The 16,469-nt window shown below is 50.6% G+C and overlaps 1 pseudogene; it reads left to right on the plus strand.

Moving 5' to 3' along the window:
• Positions 1-730: 730 nt before the first annotated feature.
• On the plus strand, positions 731-16,161 carry LOC140723409 (kinesin-like protein KIF9 pseudogene; annotated as a pseudogene).
• The last annotated feature ends 308 nt before the right edge of the window (positions 16,162-16,469 follow it).

Below are 16,469 nucleotides of genomic sequence, written 5' to 3' on the forward strand. Positions count from 1 at the left end.
AGGGAACATTAAGCGGGGGGGGGGGCTTCGTCACACAGAGAGTGGTGGGAGTGTGGAATGAGCTGCCGGATGAAGTGGTGAATGCGGGCTCACTTTTAACATTTAAGAAAAACTTGGACAGGTATATGGATGAGAGGGGTATGGAGGGATACGGTCCAGGTGCAGGTCAGTGGGACTAGGCAGAAAAATGGTTCGGCACAGCCAGGAAGGGCCAAAAGGCCTGTTTCTGTGCTGTAATGTTCTATGGTTGTATGTCACTCGGCTGGAAAATTGGGGCCAACAGGAAGGCCAGCCCCTGGAGCTGAGGTGGCTCATGCAGACCCCTGCCTGCCACCCCAGGAGGAAAGTGGACTCGTCTGGTGGGATGGGATGGGTTTCCTGCCGTAAACTCACTGCAGATCTCCTGCGCCCAAGGGCTGAGAGGTTGGTAAACCTGCGGATGAACACCCGATGCCAGCTGTGGTGAGCTTCATATGGGAAGCACGCGAGTCCTCTGCACCAGCACCCTTCTCTCTGAGAGCAGAGCCACCCTTCACCCTACACTCCCTGAAAAGAGCAGGAAAGCTCTTGGCCCCCTGGGCTGGAGAGTTTCCAGAGCCACCTTGTGACCGGCGACCCCTCGAAGGCACGAGGTTGCTACCCACCCGGCTGTCTCTCACCAGTTTATACCGGAGGGCTTTACGGCCGCCGCCCATCAATCCCGGACATAGCATTCCCCTTCCATCTGAGGATGATACGCAAGGGCTTCACCGACCTCAGCTTGCTGGACCCGCGGAGGGAGGTGAGTTTTGGCCGATGATTCAAACCCTCGGATGTGCAAATAATCTCTTTGATCTTGTCTGCACCATCAAATGGGTCTTCTCGGGAGGGGTGAGGATGTCCACTGCCTCACTATCAAATGCCCTCCTCTAACCCCTCACTATACATAGAGCCCCCCCATCTTCCTCCCCATGAGCAGACGGGAGTTCTTCTAACCCACCCACACTCCTTCGCACCTGCCAGCTACTCCTTTGCCTCATCCCTAACCCCCCCAGGAACAATGACAGAGGAATATCTCCCAGGAATTCCTTGTGAACGAAGGGCTGATGGGGTCGGCCTGGTGGATTACATCCCTAAACCCCCCCAGGAACAACGACAGAGGAATATCTCCCGGGAATTCCTTGTGAACGAAGGGCTGATGGGGTCGGCCTGGTGGATTACATCCCTAAACCCCCCCCCAGGAACAACGATAGAGGAATATCTCCCGGGAATTCCTTGTGAACGAAGGGCTGATGGACTCGGCCTGGTGGTTTACATCCCTAATCCCACCAGGAGCAACGACAGAGGAATATCTCCCAGGAATTCCTTGTGAACGAAGGGCTGATGGGCTCGGCCTGGTGGTTTACATCCCTCCCCTCAGGAGCCAGGCCCAAGGTGGACCCTGACTTCTCCGGTTCTGGGATCTGGATCCTGACACTGAGAGGGGCTGGTCACAGCTTCACCATCTTTACTCGGTGTACCTGCCTCTCAGGAGGCACTGACTAATAAGACCTGGGTGGAGGGTACCAGGGCCGTCTCAATTGCCAAATCAGGGGAAAAGCCACCCTCGGTAATCTCAGAAGGAGACGAGAGGGCGTACAGGGGCGAGATGCCGCAGTGACAACCTGGCACTCAGCGTCAGTCAGACCACAGAGCTGATTGTGGACTTCGGGAAGGGTCAGACGGAGGAACACATCCCAATCCTCATAGAGGGGTCAGAAGTGGAGGGAGTGAGCAGCTTCAAGTTCTTGCGTGTAAAGATCTCTGAGGACATAACCAGATTCCAACATATTGATGCAGTTACAAAGAAGGCAAGACAGCAACTATCCATCATTAGGAGTTTGAAGAGATTTGGTATGTCAATAAAAACACTCAAAAACTTATATAGAGGTAGCGCAGAGAGCATTCTGACAGGTTGCATCACTGTCTGGTATGGAGGGGCTACCGCACAGGACCGGAAGAAGCTGCAGAGCAGGGGTGGCCAACCTTTTACATTCCATGCGTCTATTTTTCCACGCATGAGTTCAGATGCGCCATACAACTCTCGTACCCCCACTCAATTCTTGTAAAAATATGTTAATATAGATATATTTAGCATTTTACATGATATATTGATTTAATATAAAAACAAGATAAACATTACTTACCTTAATGAGGCTTTTAACAAATATATCTTGTCTTCTTTTGATTTCTTCCTTTTTCTTAATCACATATCCTTTCCATAACTCAGACCCAAGCACTAGCTTCAGTTTTCCTTCTATTTCAGTCTGATGTTGTGTTGTATAGTGTCCATTAAGATCATGTCTTCTATTATGTGAGAAAGTGTTTTCACAAACAATGCACAATCGTTTTCCTGGCGGACCCGCTTATAAGCAAGAACTCATTTTCCCGCTGTTCATTGAATTCACGCTTACCATCACTTCCTGCTTCTCTTTTGCACTGTGATGGGTAACTGAATGTAAAAACAAGGCTTAATTTTTGAAGAAGGACAAAACTGCAAATGTTCGTAAGGGACGACCAGAGCACAACTCCGTAGCGTACGAGTGTCGGTAGTGTTGGGGTTAATTAGTATTGGGGTTAATTTGTGTCGGGGTTAATTCGTGTTGGGGTTAATTCGGGACCGCCATTACAGGTCAGGAGTGGCTCACGTAACGCACATCATGTTAGGAAGCTGGAATGCGAGCGAGGGGGAGCGAAACTGGGGACCCCGCTACACCGATACTATTAGTGTCACGCGATACAGTAAACAAAAGAAACTCGTGAGCATCTGGCTATGGGCCAATAGATGGACACGAGTGCCCGATATTACCTAATATGTAACGGGGTATTGTGGTGGGGGGAAAAAGGGATATAAATAAGAGCAGATTGTAAGGAGAGGCCAGAAAGCGCGCCTTCTCCAGCGATTTCCTTGACTCGCTGTACCAGTTACGATTCCAGCCAATAAAGCCACGTGTTGCTATATTCCGGTGTTAGTTGTCTCTCTTCCTAAAAGAATACAGGGCAGAATTTCAAGCCCAACAGTAGTAAACGGACTGGCAAAACCCTGGTGCAGACACCTCAGGATCGAACAAGTATCAAACGTGTATTGAAGAGTCATGGAACGACTGCAGAACAATAAAGTCCTTCTTTCCTAGTTTGACTCGTTGAACATTTTTTCTTTAAATTAAAAACAGATTAATGTTAAAGAAGATGACATTCGCCAAAAGATGTGCACAAAATAATAGAGTCACTGAAAATAATTCCCAAGTTTTAGATTTATTCAAAGTAAAACCCATTTCTGGCTCTAAGCTGCTTGAATTCCTGTTATTTTTTTTTTCTCTCTACAAATCAGTTTTTGGTTAATACTTCTTGCATGCGTGGGCTTGCTTTTTTTAATTATTATCACTGGGGTGCAATGCGCCACCTCTAATCATCCAAAGCGCCACTTCTGGCACGTGTGCCATGGGTTGGCCATCCCTGCTGCAGCAGAGGGTTGTAAATCTAGTCGGCTCCATCTCGGGTATGAGCCTACAAAGTACGCGGGCCATCATCAGGGAGCGGTGTCTCAGAAAGCCAGCGTCCATCATTGAGGACCTCCAGCACCCAGGGCGTGCCCTTTTCTCACTGTTACCGTCAGGTAGGAGGTACAGAAGCCTGAAGGCACACACTCAGCCATTCAGGAACAGCTTCTTCCCCTTCTGCCGTCGGATTCCTGAATGGACATTGAACCCTTGGACACTACCTCACCTTTGTAATCTGTATTATTTCTGTTTTTGCACGATCTTTAATCTATTCAATATACACATCCTGTAATTAGAACATAGAGTATAAAATAGTACAGCACAGATCGATTGATTTTCCTTCTAGATTATGTATTGCATCGAACTGCTGCTGCAAAGATGAATTCCACGACACATGCCGGTGATGATAAATCTGATTCTGATGTTCCGGTGCACAGACTCCACCCACCACAGAGCTCCAGGCCATATCGAGGAGTTCAGGTTTTGAGGCCAGCCTCCACCGGGATTTCCACTCCCTCTGATGACTCCCCTGCGTCTACTCTCTCTCCTCTATCGGGAGAGGAGCTCCTCCTCCCTCTCAGGTCGGAGGAGCACGCAGGTACAGGGACCTCCGCTTCCCTCTCAGGTCGGAGGTACAGGGACCTCCACTTCCATCACCCCGCCCCTGACCTTCAGGGCAGGCAGTGGTAGGGCCGAGCTCCTGTTCTCGGGGGCGTTCCTCCACGGGTGTCGGGACGATCTCTTTGCCTTCCTCCCCTGCGGAGTCTCCTCCCCATCCCCGGTCGCACTCTCACCTCAGGACCCCCCGGGGTAGGGGAAGGGGCAGAAGCGGGCGCAGGGATAGGGGCGACGGAGGCAGTGGTGCCAGAGGTGGGCTCCTTGGGCCGGGGATTGGGACAGTCCATCTGAAAGTGGCTCCTCCTCTCTGCACACACGGCACCGTGGGCGCTCGGAATTCCAAAGATTCGACTCCGCCTGTTTTTCTGGACCCCGAAGAGGCATTGGACTATGTTAACTCTATTCCGGTTGTAGCCGAGGTTTGAATGGTTTTAGATCTGCTGAATAATCGTTCTTTTGGAAAGAAGGTAAGCTTTGAATATTTCTGATTTGCTTAAGATGTCTTTTGATCGATCGACCATTTAAAGAAGATGTGAACGATGAATGGCTTTTCCGAGATCTGTTAGGTCTACTGAGCGGATTAAGACAACGGGCAGATCGTTTGATTATTTGTTTTTATCCTCCTTTTTCATGAATTAAGTGATAGTTTTCATAGCTCATAAGGTCTTTTTACGTAATATATAGTTGGGAGTGCTTAGTCGATAGATAATAAGTTTTGTTTAAGAAAAACAGTTTTTCATTGGGCGTGTCAGTTAAATGGAAAATGGTGCTGATTTTTCTTCACTAGAGATTATATAGGTATTTTTCCCCTTGTTTAATTTTAATGTTTTGGCATCCTTGGAGATTGTTTCTGCATTCCCCCAGCATGTTTTTAAGGATTAAGTATAAACATTTCTTTCTCTGAACTTTTATGCTGAATATGGGGAGCTAGATGTTATAGAGAAAAACTGAACAGTGCTGGCACTTTGGCCCATTGTGATAGTTCAGTCTGAGGTCCGTGGACTCCGGACTCCGGGTTTTCCGGCGGACTCTTCCTGTGGTTGGACTTAACTGGAAACACCTGAGGCTCCTATTGGAACTGGGAATATGAGTGGCCCTGGCATTGAGTGTGGTGGGTGATGCACCATCAATAACTCTCGGAGACGTGAGGCGAGATATAGGCTTTTATTGGCTGGAAGAAAGAACAAGCAGCAAGAGCCCACCACACAACATCCTGGAGACTGAGGCTGGGGCTGTGTCTCCAATCGCCTTTATACCGGGGGTCTGTGGGAAGAGCCACGGTCAGTGGGAGGACCCACAGGAGCAGTCAGCGGGGGGGGGGGGGCGTGTCCAGACAGGTATATGTAGTTCACCACAGGGGGGTTGTCTTGTCAAGATACTCATGGCACAGATGGCTGGTGGGAGGCTGGAACGGGCTCTTGCCATCGTTGGGGCTGCGTTAGAGAACCATGGCTTCTGGGAGCCTTGCTGGTAGTAGTCGGAGCTGTCATTGCAGTTTAGATTCAGCTGTTTCCTGGGCCAGCTGGGTGGACGTCAGCCACTCCGAGCTACGTGGGGATCCGGTTGCTTCCGTAGCCAGCCAAGGTTGCCGGCCGTAATGGCTACTTGGAGCTACCCCGATGAAGAGGTGGAACTGTCTGTCGTTCCTTGGTGTTTGTCTCTTCCTGTCCTCGCCTCTGTGGGGTAAGTCTGGTCGTTCTGCTGTTGCCCTGCGGGGGGATCTGCCCCACCTTGGTGTGGAGTTATCCCGGCTTGTCGGTGGATAAGTCCCGGCTCTATGTCTGTGTACTGTCACGTCTCATGTCAGTGTCCTGTCAAAGGTGAGCCCTGGCTTGTCGGAGGATAAGTCCCGGCTCTATGTCTGTGTACTGTCACGTCTCATGTCAGTGTCCTGTCAAAGGTGAGCCCTGGCTTGTCGGAGTATCAGTCCCGGCTCTATGTCTGTGTACTGTCCCGTCTCATGTCAGTGTCCTGTCAAAGGTGAGCCCTGGCTTGTCGGAGGATCAGTCCCGGCTCTCTGTCTGTGTACTGTCCCGTCTCATGTCAGTGTCCTGTCAAAGGTGAGCCCTGGCTTGTCGGTGGATCAGTCCCGGCTCTATGTCTGTGTACTGTCCCGTCTCATGTCAGTGTCCTGTCAAAGGTGAGCCCTGGCTTGTCGGAGGATAAGTCCCGGCTCTATGTCTGTGTACTGTCCCGTCTCATGTCAGTGTCCTGTCAAAGGTGAGCCCTGGCTTGTCGGTGGATCAGTCCCGGCTCTATGTCTGTGTACTGTCCCGTCTCATGTCAGTGTCCTGTCAAAGGTGAGCCCTGGCTTGTCGGAGGATAAGTCCCGGCTCTATGTCTGTGTACTGTCCCGTCTCATGTCAGTGTCCTGTCAAAGGTGAGCCCTGGCTTGTCGGAGGATCAGTCCCGGCTCTATGTCTGTGTACTGTCCCGTCTCATGTCAGTGTCCTGTCAAAGGTGAGCCCCGGCTTGTCGGACGATCAGTCCCGGCTCTATGTCTGTGTACTGTCCCGTCTCATGTCAGTGTCCTGTCAAAGGTGAGCCCCGGCTTGTCGGAGGATCAGTCCCGGCTCTATGTCTGTGTACTGTCCCGTCTCATGTCAGTGTCCTGTCAAAGGTGAGCCCTGGCTTGTCGGAGGATCAGTCCCGGCTCTATGTCTGTGTACTGTCCCGTCTCATGTCAGTGTCCTGTCAAAGGTGAGCCCTGGCTTGTCGGAGTATCAGTCCCGGCTCTCTGTCTGTGTACTGTCCCGTCTCATGTCAGTGTCCTGTCAAAGGTGAGCCCTGGCTTGTCGGAGGATAAGTCCCGGCTCTATGTCTGTGTACTGTCCCGTCTCATGTCAGTGTCCTGTCAAAGGTGAGCCCTGGCTTGTCGGAGGATAAGTCCCGGCTCTCTGTCTGTGTACTGTCCCGTCTCATGTCAGTGTCCTGTCAAAGGTGAGCCCTGGCTTGTCGGAGGATAAGTCCCGGCTCTATGTCTGTGTACTGTCCCGTCTCATGTCAGTGTCCTGTCAAAGGTGAGCCCTGGCTTGTCGGAGGATCAGTCCCGGCTCTATGTCTGTGTACTGTCCCGTCTCATGTCAGTGTCCTGTCAAAGGTGAGCCCTGGCTTGTCGGAGGATCAGTCCCGGCTCTATGTCTGTGTACTGTCCCGTCTCATGTCAGTGTCCTGTCAAAGGTGAGCCCTGGCTTGTCGGAGGATAAGTCCCGGCTCTATGTCTGTGTACTGTCCCGTCTCATGTCAGTGTCCTGTCAAAGGTGAGCCCTGGCTTGTCGGAGGATCAGTCCCGGCTCTCTGTCTGTGTACTGTCCCGTCTCATGTCAGTGTCCTGTCAAAGGTGAGCCCTGGCTTGTCGGAGGATCAGTCCCGGCTCTATGTCTGTGTACTGTCCCGTCTCATGTCAGTGTCCTGTCAAACGTGAGCCCTGGCTTGTCGGAGGATCAGTCCCGGCTCTATGTCTGTGTACTGTCCCGTCTCATGTCAGTGTCCTGTCAAAGGTGAGCCCTGGCTTGTCGGAGGATCAGTCCCGGCTCTCTGTCTGTGTACTGTCCCGTCTCATGTCAGTGTCCTGTCAAAGGTGAGCCCTGGCTTGTCGGAGGATCAGTCCCGGCTCTATGTCTGTGTACTGTCCCGTCTCATGTCAGTGTCCTGTCAAAGGTGAGCCCTGGCTTGTCGGAGGATCAGTCCCGGCTCTATGTCTGTGTACTGTCCCGTCTCATGTCAGTGTCCTGTCAAAGGTGAGCCCCGGCTTGTCGGAGGATCAGTCCCGGCTCTATGTCTGTGTACTGTCCCGTCTCATGTCAGTGTCCTGTCAAAGGTGAGCCCTGGCTTGTCGGAGGATCAGTCCCGGCTCTCTGTCTGTGTACTGTCCCGTCTCATGTCAGTGTCCTGTCAAAGGTGAGCCCTGGCTTGTCGGAGGATCAGTCCCGGCTCTCTGTCTGTGTACTGTCACGTCTCATGTCAGTGTCCTGTCAAAGGTGAGCCCTGGCTTGTCGGAGGATCAGTCCCAGCTCTATGTTGATGTACAGTTCCTAGTCGGCCCCTGGCTCCAGCCTCCGAGTTCCCCAAGCTCCAGCCTCAAGCCAAGCCCCAAGTCTCTAGCCGAGCCTCGTCACGTCCTCACCTGGGTTTGGGGGTCCAAGCCCGAGGCAGGACCCAGTTTCTCTGTCTTTGTCCAGTCTCGGGCTCAGAGTCCACCCCAGGCTCCTTGTTCCCAGTCCCTCGTCCTGGTCCTGCTTCCCTTGCCTAGACTGCATCCCGTTCCGTCCTTGGGTACCGTCTCGTCCTGTTTCCGGTACTCCAGTGTCTCTGTCCTGCAGTTGGGTCCTGATGCAACACCCCGTATGACACCCATATTGGTCTGCTTACCTTTTAATCTACTTCATGATTAATCTAATGCTTCTGTCCTGTAGATTATTCCTTTTTACTATGAGCTTATTTAGGATTCTTGAATGCCCTTGTGGTGTCTGCCTCTATAACTACCCATGGCAGATCTTTCCATGGACCCACTGGTCTAGGGGAAAAAAAAACACATCTCTGAGATCCCTATATTTTCTTCTGATCACTGTAAAATTGTGCCCTCGTGGCGACCCACTTTCTGCGCAGGTGAACCAACTCACAAATAGCCAGCGCGCGGGGAGAGACTTTGTTAATGCACCTCTGATGTCATTTCCGCCCGGAGAGGGTGGGCGCTAGGGATTAAATGCCAGCACTGCGAAGTTTGAATAAACTAGTCTCAAAACCACTTACCAACTGCGTGTCATTATTTCAGCGCTGTGTGTAGCACATCGCTACATTGGTGACCCCGATGGTCCAAACGGGATTTGGACCAAAGATGACCGACTCTTCATCTGTTCACGTAGTTTCGCTAAAACTGCTGACTTTCTGGCCGCTGCGACCACGCGTGTGGTTTAGCCAAGCAGAAGCCCAGTTCCAGATTCGGCAGATATCCTCTGATTCCACACGTTACTACCATGTGGTGAGCGTCTTTGACCAGGAGACGGCCGCCCAGGTTGCGGATTTCATACAGTCGCCCCCGGAAGAAGGCAAATATGAAGCATTCAAAGCGCTGTTCATTGGGACCTTTGGCCTCTCACGGCGTGAGTGAGGTGCCCGCCTGCTTCACCTGGACGGTTTGGGATGCAGGCTGCCGTCAGCATTGATGAACGAGATGCTGGCCCTGGCTGACGGACACAAGCCCTGCCTCATTTTCAAGCAAGCGTTCCTGGAGCAACTGGCTGAGGACATACATCTGCTGCTGGCCGACGCAGATTTCAGCGACCCCCGGAAGGTGGTGGCCCGGGCAGACGTGCTGTGGAAAGCCAAGAGGGAGAGCGTGGTGTTCGTCGGTCAGATTACCAGGTCACGCGCCCAACAGCGGACCAGACCAGGCCCGGCAGGGAAGCGCGCACAACACAGAGGCAGGAGTGAGGAGGTCAGTGAACAGTGGTGTTTCTACCACCAGCGGTGGGGCACAAAAGCCCGCTGTTGTTGCCCACCCTGCCAGGGCCAGGGCCAGCTGCCGCTAATGACTATGGCGGCTGGCCACCAGGACAGCCTCTTGTACGTCTGGGACAAACAGTCGGGATGCCGCTTCTTGGTCGACACCGGAGCGGAGATCAGCGTCTTGCCCCCGACAGGGTACGACACCCGCAACAGGAAGCCAGGACCCACCCTGAGGGCCGCAAACAGCAGCACGCTACGGACCTACGGCACCCGCAGAGGGCAGCTGCAGTTCGGCACCAGCCAGTTCACGTGGGACCTCACACTGGCCGCCGTGGCCCAACCACTCCTGGGGGCGGACTTCTTGCGAGCTCACAGCCTGCTGGTCGACTTGCAAGGGAAAAGACTGGTACATGCCGAGACTTTCCAGACGTTCTCCCTGGGTGAAGCCAAGTTGCTGGCCTCACACCTGGACTCCATCACGCTGTCGGACAACGAATTCACCAGAATCCTGGCAGACTTTCCATCGATTCTGGGACCGCAGTTCACGGCAGCCATGCCCAGACACGGAGTACAGCACTTCATTCCGACCCAGGGACCACCCCTCCACGCCCGCGCACGAAGTCTCCCCCCGGAAAAGCTCATCCTGGCGAAGGAGGAATTCAAGCGGATGGAGGAATTGAGGATCATACGGCGGTCCAACAGCCCCTGGGCCTCCCCCCTGCACATGGTGCCCAAAGCAACAGGGGGCTGGAGACCGTGCGGCGACTACCGCAGGCTGAACGAGGCTACAACACTGGACCGCTACCCTGTGCCACACATTCAGGATTTTGTAGCAAACCTGCATGGTGCACGGATCTTCTCCAAGGTGGACCTCGTCCGGGGATACCATCAAATCCCGATGCATCCGGACGACGTCCCTAAAACGGCACTCATCACCCCTTTCGGCCTTTTCGAGTTCTTCCGCATGCTGTTTGGCCTGAAGAATGCCACACAGATGTTTCAGCGGTTAATGGATGCGGTGGGACGCGACCTGGACTTCGCTTTCATCTATTTGGACAACATCCTCATAGCCAGCAGCAGTCGTCAGGAGCATCTGTCCCACCTCCGACAACTCTACACCCGACTGAGTGAGTACGGTCTAACAATCAACCCGGCCAAATGCCAGTTCGGGCTCGACACCATCGACTTCCTGGGCCACAGGATTACTAAAGATGGGGCAACCCCTCTGCCCGCTAAGGTAGATGCGGTCCGCCATTTCCCCCGACCCAACACAATCAAAGGCCTTCAGGAATTCATGGGTAGGGTAAATTTCTACCACCGTTTCCTCCCTTCAGCTGCCCGAATCATGCGCCCCCTGTTCGCCCTGATGTCGGATCCGGGCAAGGACATTACCTGGGACGAGGAGTCCGCCGCCGCTTTCATTAAAACGAAAGAAGCCTTGGCGAACGCCGCGATGCTAGTGCACCCCAGAATGGACGTCCCTACCACCCTCACAGTGGACGCATCTAATACGACAGTCGGTGGGGTACTGGAGCAAATCATCGCGGGTCGCTGGCAACCCCTGGCGTTTTTCAGCAAACACCTGCGACCACCCGAGCTCAAATACAGTGCTTTCGACCGGGAACTGTTGGCGCTATACCTGGCAATCCGGCATTTCAGGTACTTCTTAGAAGGTAGGCCCTTCACCACGTTCATGGGCCACAAACCGCGTACCTTTACGTTCACGAAGGTGTCCGATGCCTGGTCGGCTCGCCAGCAGCGACATCTGTCCTACATCTCCGAGTACACGACGGACATCCAGCATGTCTCGGGAAAGGACAACATCGTGGCGGACGCATTCTCCAGACCAGCTGTCCAGGCTCTGTCCCTGGGGGTGGACTATGCAGCACTGGCAGAGGCGCAGCAGGCAGACGATGAGATGCCCAGCTACAGGACCGCAGTCTCGGGTTTGCAGCTGCAGGACTTTCTCGTAGGCCCAGGTGATAGGACGCTCCTGTGCGACGTGGCTACCGGCCAACCTCGCCCCATCGTCCCGGCAGCCTGGAGGCGGCTGGTTTTCGACTCCATACACGGTTTGGCGCACCCATCTATCAGGACAACCGTCCGGCTGGTCTCCAGCAAGTTCGCATGGCACGGACTTTGCAAGCAGGTTAGTGAATGGGCCAGAACGTGCGCACAGTGCCAAACAGCCAAGGTGCAGCGGCACACTAAAGCCCCGCCACAGCAGTTCGAATCCACCCACCGGAGGTTCGACCACATTCATGTGGATATCATGGGCCCCCTACCAGTTCCCGAGGAGCGCGGTACCTCCTAACTATGGTAGACCGGTTCACGAGGTGGCCAGAGGCGGTCCCGCTCACTGACACATCTGCCGATTCCTGCGCCCGAGCACTGATTGCCACCTGGGTAGCACGCTTCGGGGTACCGTCCCACATTACCTCTGACAGAGGCGCCCAGTTCACCTCCAGCCTGTGGTCGGCTGTGGCCAGCTTGTTGGGTACGCAGCTACACCACACAACTGTCTACCACCCACAGTCGAACGGACTGGTGGAACGCTTCCACCATCACTTGAAGTCGGCTCTCATGGCCCGCCTGAGAGGACCTAACTGGGTGGATGAGCTTCCCTGGGTCCTGCTTGGAATTCGCACAGCGCCCAAAGAGGATCTGCACGCCTCGTCGGCCGAGCTGGTGTACGGCGCACCCCTGGCCGTCCCGGGAGAGTTCATACCAGCCCCAAGGGGGCAAGAGGAAGAACCCACAGCAGTCCTGGACAGGCTACGCGAAAGGCTCGGCAACCTGGCCCCCGTACCAACTTCACAGCACGGACTGACCCCGGCCCATGTACTCAAAGAACTGCAAAACTGTAAGTTTGTGTTTGTACGAAGGGGCGGACACCGGGTGCCGCTACAGTGGCCGTACGAGGGGCCGTTCAAGGTGATCAACAACAACGGGTCCATGTACGTTCTGGACATTGGGGGGAAAGAGGAGGTTTTCACGGTGGACCGACTCAAACCGGCCCATGTGGACTTGGCGCAGCCGGTCGCGGTTCAGGGACCGCGGCGCAGAGGCAGACCTCCCAAACAGAGTCCGACCCAGACTGAGGACATTGGGGGGTGTATCGCCAGTTCTGGGGGGGGGGGGTTATGTGGCGACCCACTTTCTGCGCAGGCGAACCGGCTCACAAATAGCCAGCGCGCGGGGAGAGGCTTTGGTAATGCACCTCTGATGTCATTTCCGCCCGGAGAGGGCGGGCGCTAGGGATTAAATGCCAGCGCTGCGAAGTTTGAATAAACTAGTCTCGAAACGACTTACCGACTGCGTGTCGTCATTTCAGCGCTGTGCGTAGCACATCGCTACACCCTCTTGTATTAACTATTTTAGCCGGGAATCTGTTCCATGTTTTAATGAGTACCCAGCCTCAGCAGTGTCCATTGTCCCAGCACAATAATACTCTGTGAAGTAATGGAAGTCATTAAAGCCAATTGATATTTAAATTGCATATATATCAGTTAGAAGTAAGGCCTGTAAGTGGGCAGAAGAACCAGTTAACATGATATGATGGTGTGTTGCTTTGTAGTGTTTGACTTTTTACATTTAGTAAAATATTTTTCTTTAATATATATATATAAAATTCTTAATGTATACTCTATAAATTTGCAGTTTTGGTAATGTACTATATACACGTATGTCACTCAGTCCTATACAGTTCAATTTTTCTATTGTCTGTATTCTGTTAGTAATTTTTATATATATATACTCTGTATTTGTTATATATTCTTGTATACATTAATAAACATATTGAAAGAGAAAACATTTTTCTTTCCTTTGCAGGGCTTTTCTATTTTAGGGTCATATGTTATCTCTTTTTTTGTAACTGGGGGGGAGGAATTAAGGAAAGATTTTAAATCCACTATTATAAAATGGGTAGCTCACTGTCTCTGTCTTTTTTTTCACTCTATGGGGAGGCATTCCGGCTTTTTTTTTGCAGAATTTCAGGCTTTTTGGGGTGCTGGGAGGATTGGGGTTAGTTTTGATTTATAGGTTTAATTGTAAGATTAATTTTAGTTTTCTTTTTTTGTATTTTTTTCCCCATTACGGAGTTCCGGAGCATGCATATTTAGGTTAAGATTTCTGCTGATATGCTGCAGGTATTCAGGTATTTCATTTTAGCAGTTTTCTGCAAAAGTGGTGTGTCCTGCTGATAGAATGTTTTGGTTTCGGCTAGAGATATTAAGTCATGTTGTTCAACTTAGGAATGTTATGTCAGCCAATCAGGAAGGTGGGATCAGGAGAAAGTTCTAGAGGCAGAGGGAGTTTCGTGACAGACAGCGGCCTGGTTTGGGGTCTTTTGGTGGGAGCTGCAGAGTGGGACAGAAGAGAAAATGCCGCAGAATGCCGTTGGTGGGAGAGTCTGCTTTGCAAGAAATGCTTTGTGCAGATGAATAGCTCCAAGGAAGAAGGTTGATACTCCTGTGAGAGGGAGAGAGAGAGATAGATAGAGCCAGTTTGCACAAGATGGTTTACAAGGGAAGTTCGAAAATGTGGCGGGTGCTTTCATTTCCAAATACTCCAGAATGAGCTCCAATGGTTATCGGCTGGTTTAACTGTAATGGGCCTTTTTCCTATTAACTGTTTGATAAAACTGAAACTGGCAAATATACTTGCTTTCTAATTTTATGCGGTTATACTTATCACTGCCAGTTTTGATTAGCCTGCACTGGTATGCGTGTATTTATGTGGTAAATAAAATAATTTTTTAATGGTAATCAAACAGAGAAATGTTATAAGTTGGAATGTACGTGGTTGGAATCATCCTATTAAGCGAAAGAAGACTTTTAAAATTATTAATTGATTACAACCCGATACAATTTTTGCTCAAGGAAACGCATATCAAAACAGTTGATCAGAATAGATTTTTTAAAATGAGGAAGGGCCTTCAATTTCACGCTACCTGTCAAAACAAAACAAAGGGAGTATCTATTTTTATTAAACCTAATATTTTATTTATCCAAGAAGACATTGTGTCAGATAATAATGGTAGATTTTTAATTGTTAAAGGAACAATTTGTAATAGAAAAATTGTTATGCTCTGCTGAATCTCACTCCGTCACTGCCCATGCTTCTAACTCTTCCATGCCTCACAACTGCTGCGTCTGCTTTTGTTCATCCTGCTGCAACCATCTCTGTCCGACGTCCTTTTGCTTCTTTTCTATTATCCCTGTTCCTATCCCCTCTGTTCATGTGTCTGTCTGGACCTCTTCTTTTGGGTCAACTGGAAATGAAAGGTGGCTTTGAATATGCCTGGTCAAAAGCTTCGTCTGCAACCAGCTGAACTCCTCTCTTTTTACTCGAGCCCTGTGTCAGTGCCAAGGTTCAGATAAGGAAAAGGCAACAGGAACAGGACATCGAGGCTGCGTTGCAGAGGGAGTACATCCTCATTGATAAAACTAGTAAAGCTTCAGGCCTTACAGCTGATTGGGTCGAGCACAGGATATCTGTAGAATCCCAGGTTGGAGACCTTAGCGGAGAAGGGTTTGGAACTGGACTTGCTCCCACATCAGTGAAATCTAAGAAATTAAAAAAAAAGAACAAAGAAACAACTGGCTCTACCAAGAAGGAACGTGCTCCCGTCGTAGGAAAAGATCCTGAAATGATAGCCCAAGCAAAAGAACCTGTGCCTGATGTTCCTGCAAAACCTATAGCACAGAGAGAGCAAGATGCAGCTAATGCTGAGTCACTGTCACTATCTGGATCAATTGTCAAAGCGGAGGAGATCGGACCTAGCACTCCTCCACAGAAGGCGGTGATGTTTGAAATGTTCAAAGCAGGGAAAGGACGTGAGATTAATCGAATTCTTATTGAGAATAGAAGTATTCTCATTGAAAGGAGGAAGAGGATGAAGGAGCTGACTGAGCGAATCAACAACACCAAGGAAGAGATTGACATCACTAAGCGGTCACTCAACATCAAGAAACGGGGGCGAGAAGATGAAGGTGAATACATGAATGAACAAGATGAGCCTAAAGTTGATGAAGATGAGTTCAACCTGATCATTCAGTTGAAGGATCTGAAACAGCAGTACCGACAGGGTTTTGATGTATTGCAAGACCTGCGAGTGGAGGTGCAGTACTGCCAGAAGCTGGTGGTTCAATGCAGGCTGCGGCTGCTGACTCGGGTTTGATATTTGGTACAACGAATCCTCTCTGATTTCCAGTGACACTCAACTCGCACCACAAATGGATAACATTCGGCCAGGGTTGGTCCCCTATCCCACAATGATATCTTTGGAAGAAGACGATAAAGAGAAATTCCAACACATCCAACATGAAATCCTGGTGTTGAATCCAGAGTCGGTGTCATTTTACAAAGCACGAATGAAGCTGGAACAATCGCACAATTATATTAAAGTCGTGGCTCAGCCCCAACCGATAACCATAAAGAAGAAACCAGGAAAAATCACCTCAACTACCAAGAACAAGCCACCCTCCAATCTTCAATGTCATTAAATTCCAAGTTACAAGAAAAAATGACCAAAAGGAACCCACTCATGTCTTCTGCATGAAGAATATACAGTATATTATTTAGTTTTGAGATAGGGGCTGAAATTACTATCAAAAAAATTAAAGCCAGGCCCTTCTGAAAACAAGTACTGTAGAAAGTTTAATAAATCAATTAAGATTTTTAAAAAAAGAAAAATTGTTCTGGTTAACCTATATGCACCTAATGTAGATGATCCTTTTTTTAAAAAAATGTATTTGCTTTATTGTCGGATTTAAATGAATATATGTTAATGGGTGGTGATTTCAACTATTGTTTAAATCCTTTGATTGACAAGAGTTCAACCAATCAGCGGCTTCCGAGTTGTTCTGCATCATTTATTAACTC

Source organism: Hemitrygon akajei, unplaced genomic scaffold (genome assembly GCF_048418815.1).
Source record: "Hemitrygon akajei unplaced genomic scaffold, sHemAka1.3 Scf000112, whole genome shotgun sequence".
Classification (NCBI taxonomy): Eukaryota; Metazoa; Chordata; class Chondrichthyes; order Myliobatiformes; family Dasyatidae; genus Hemitrygon; species Hemitrygon akajei.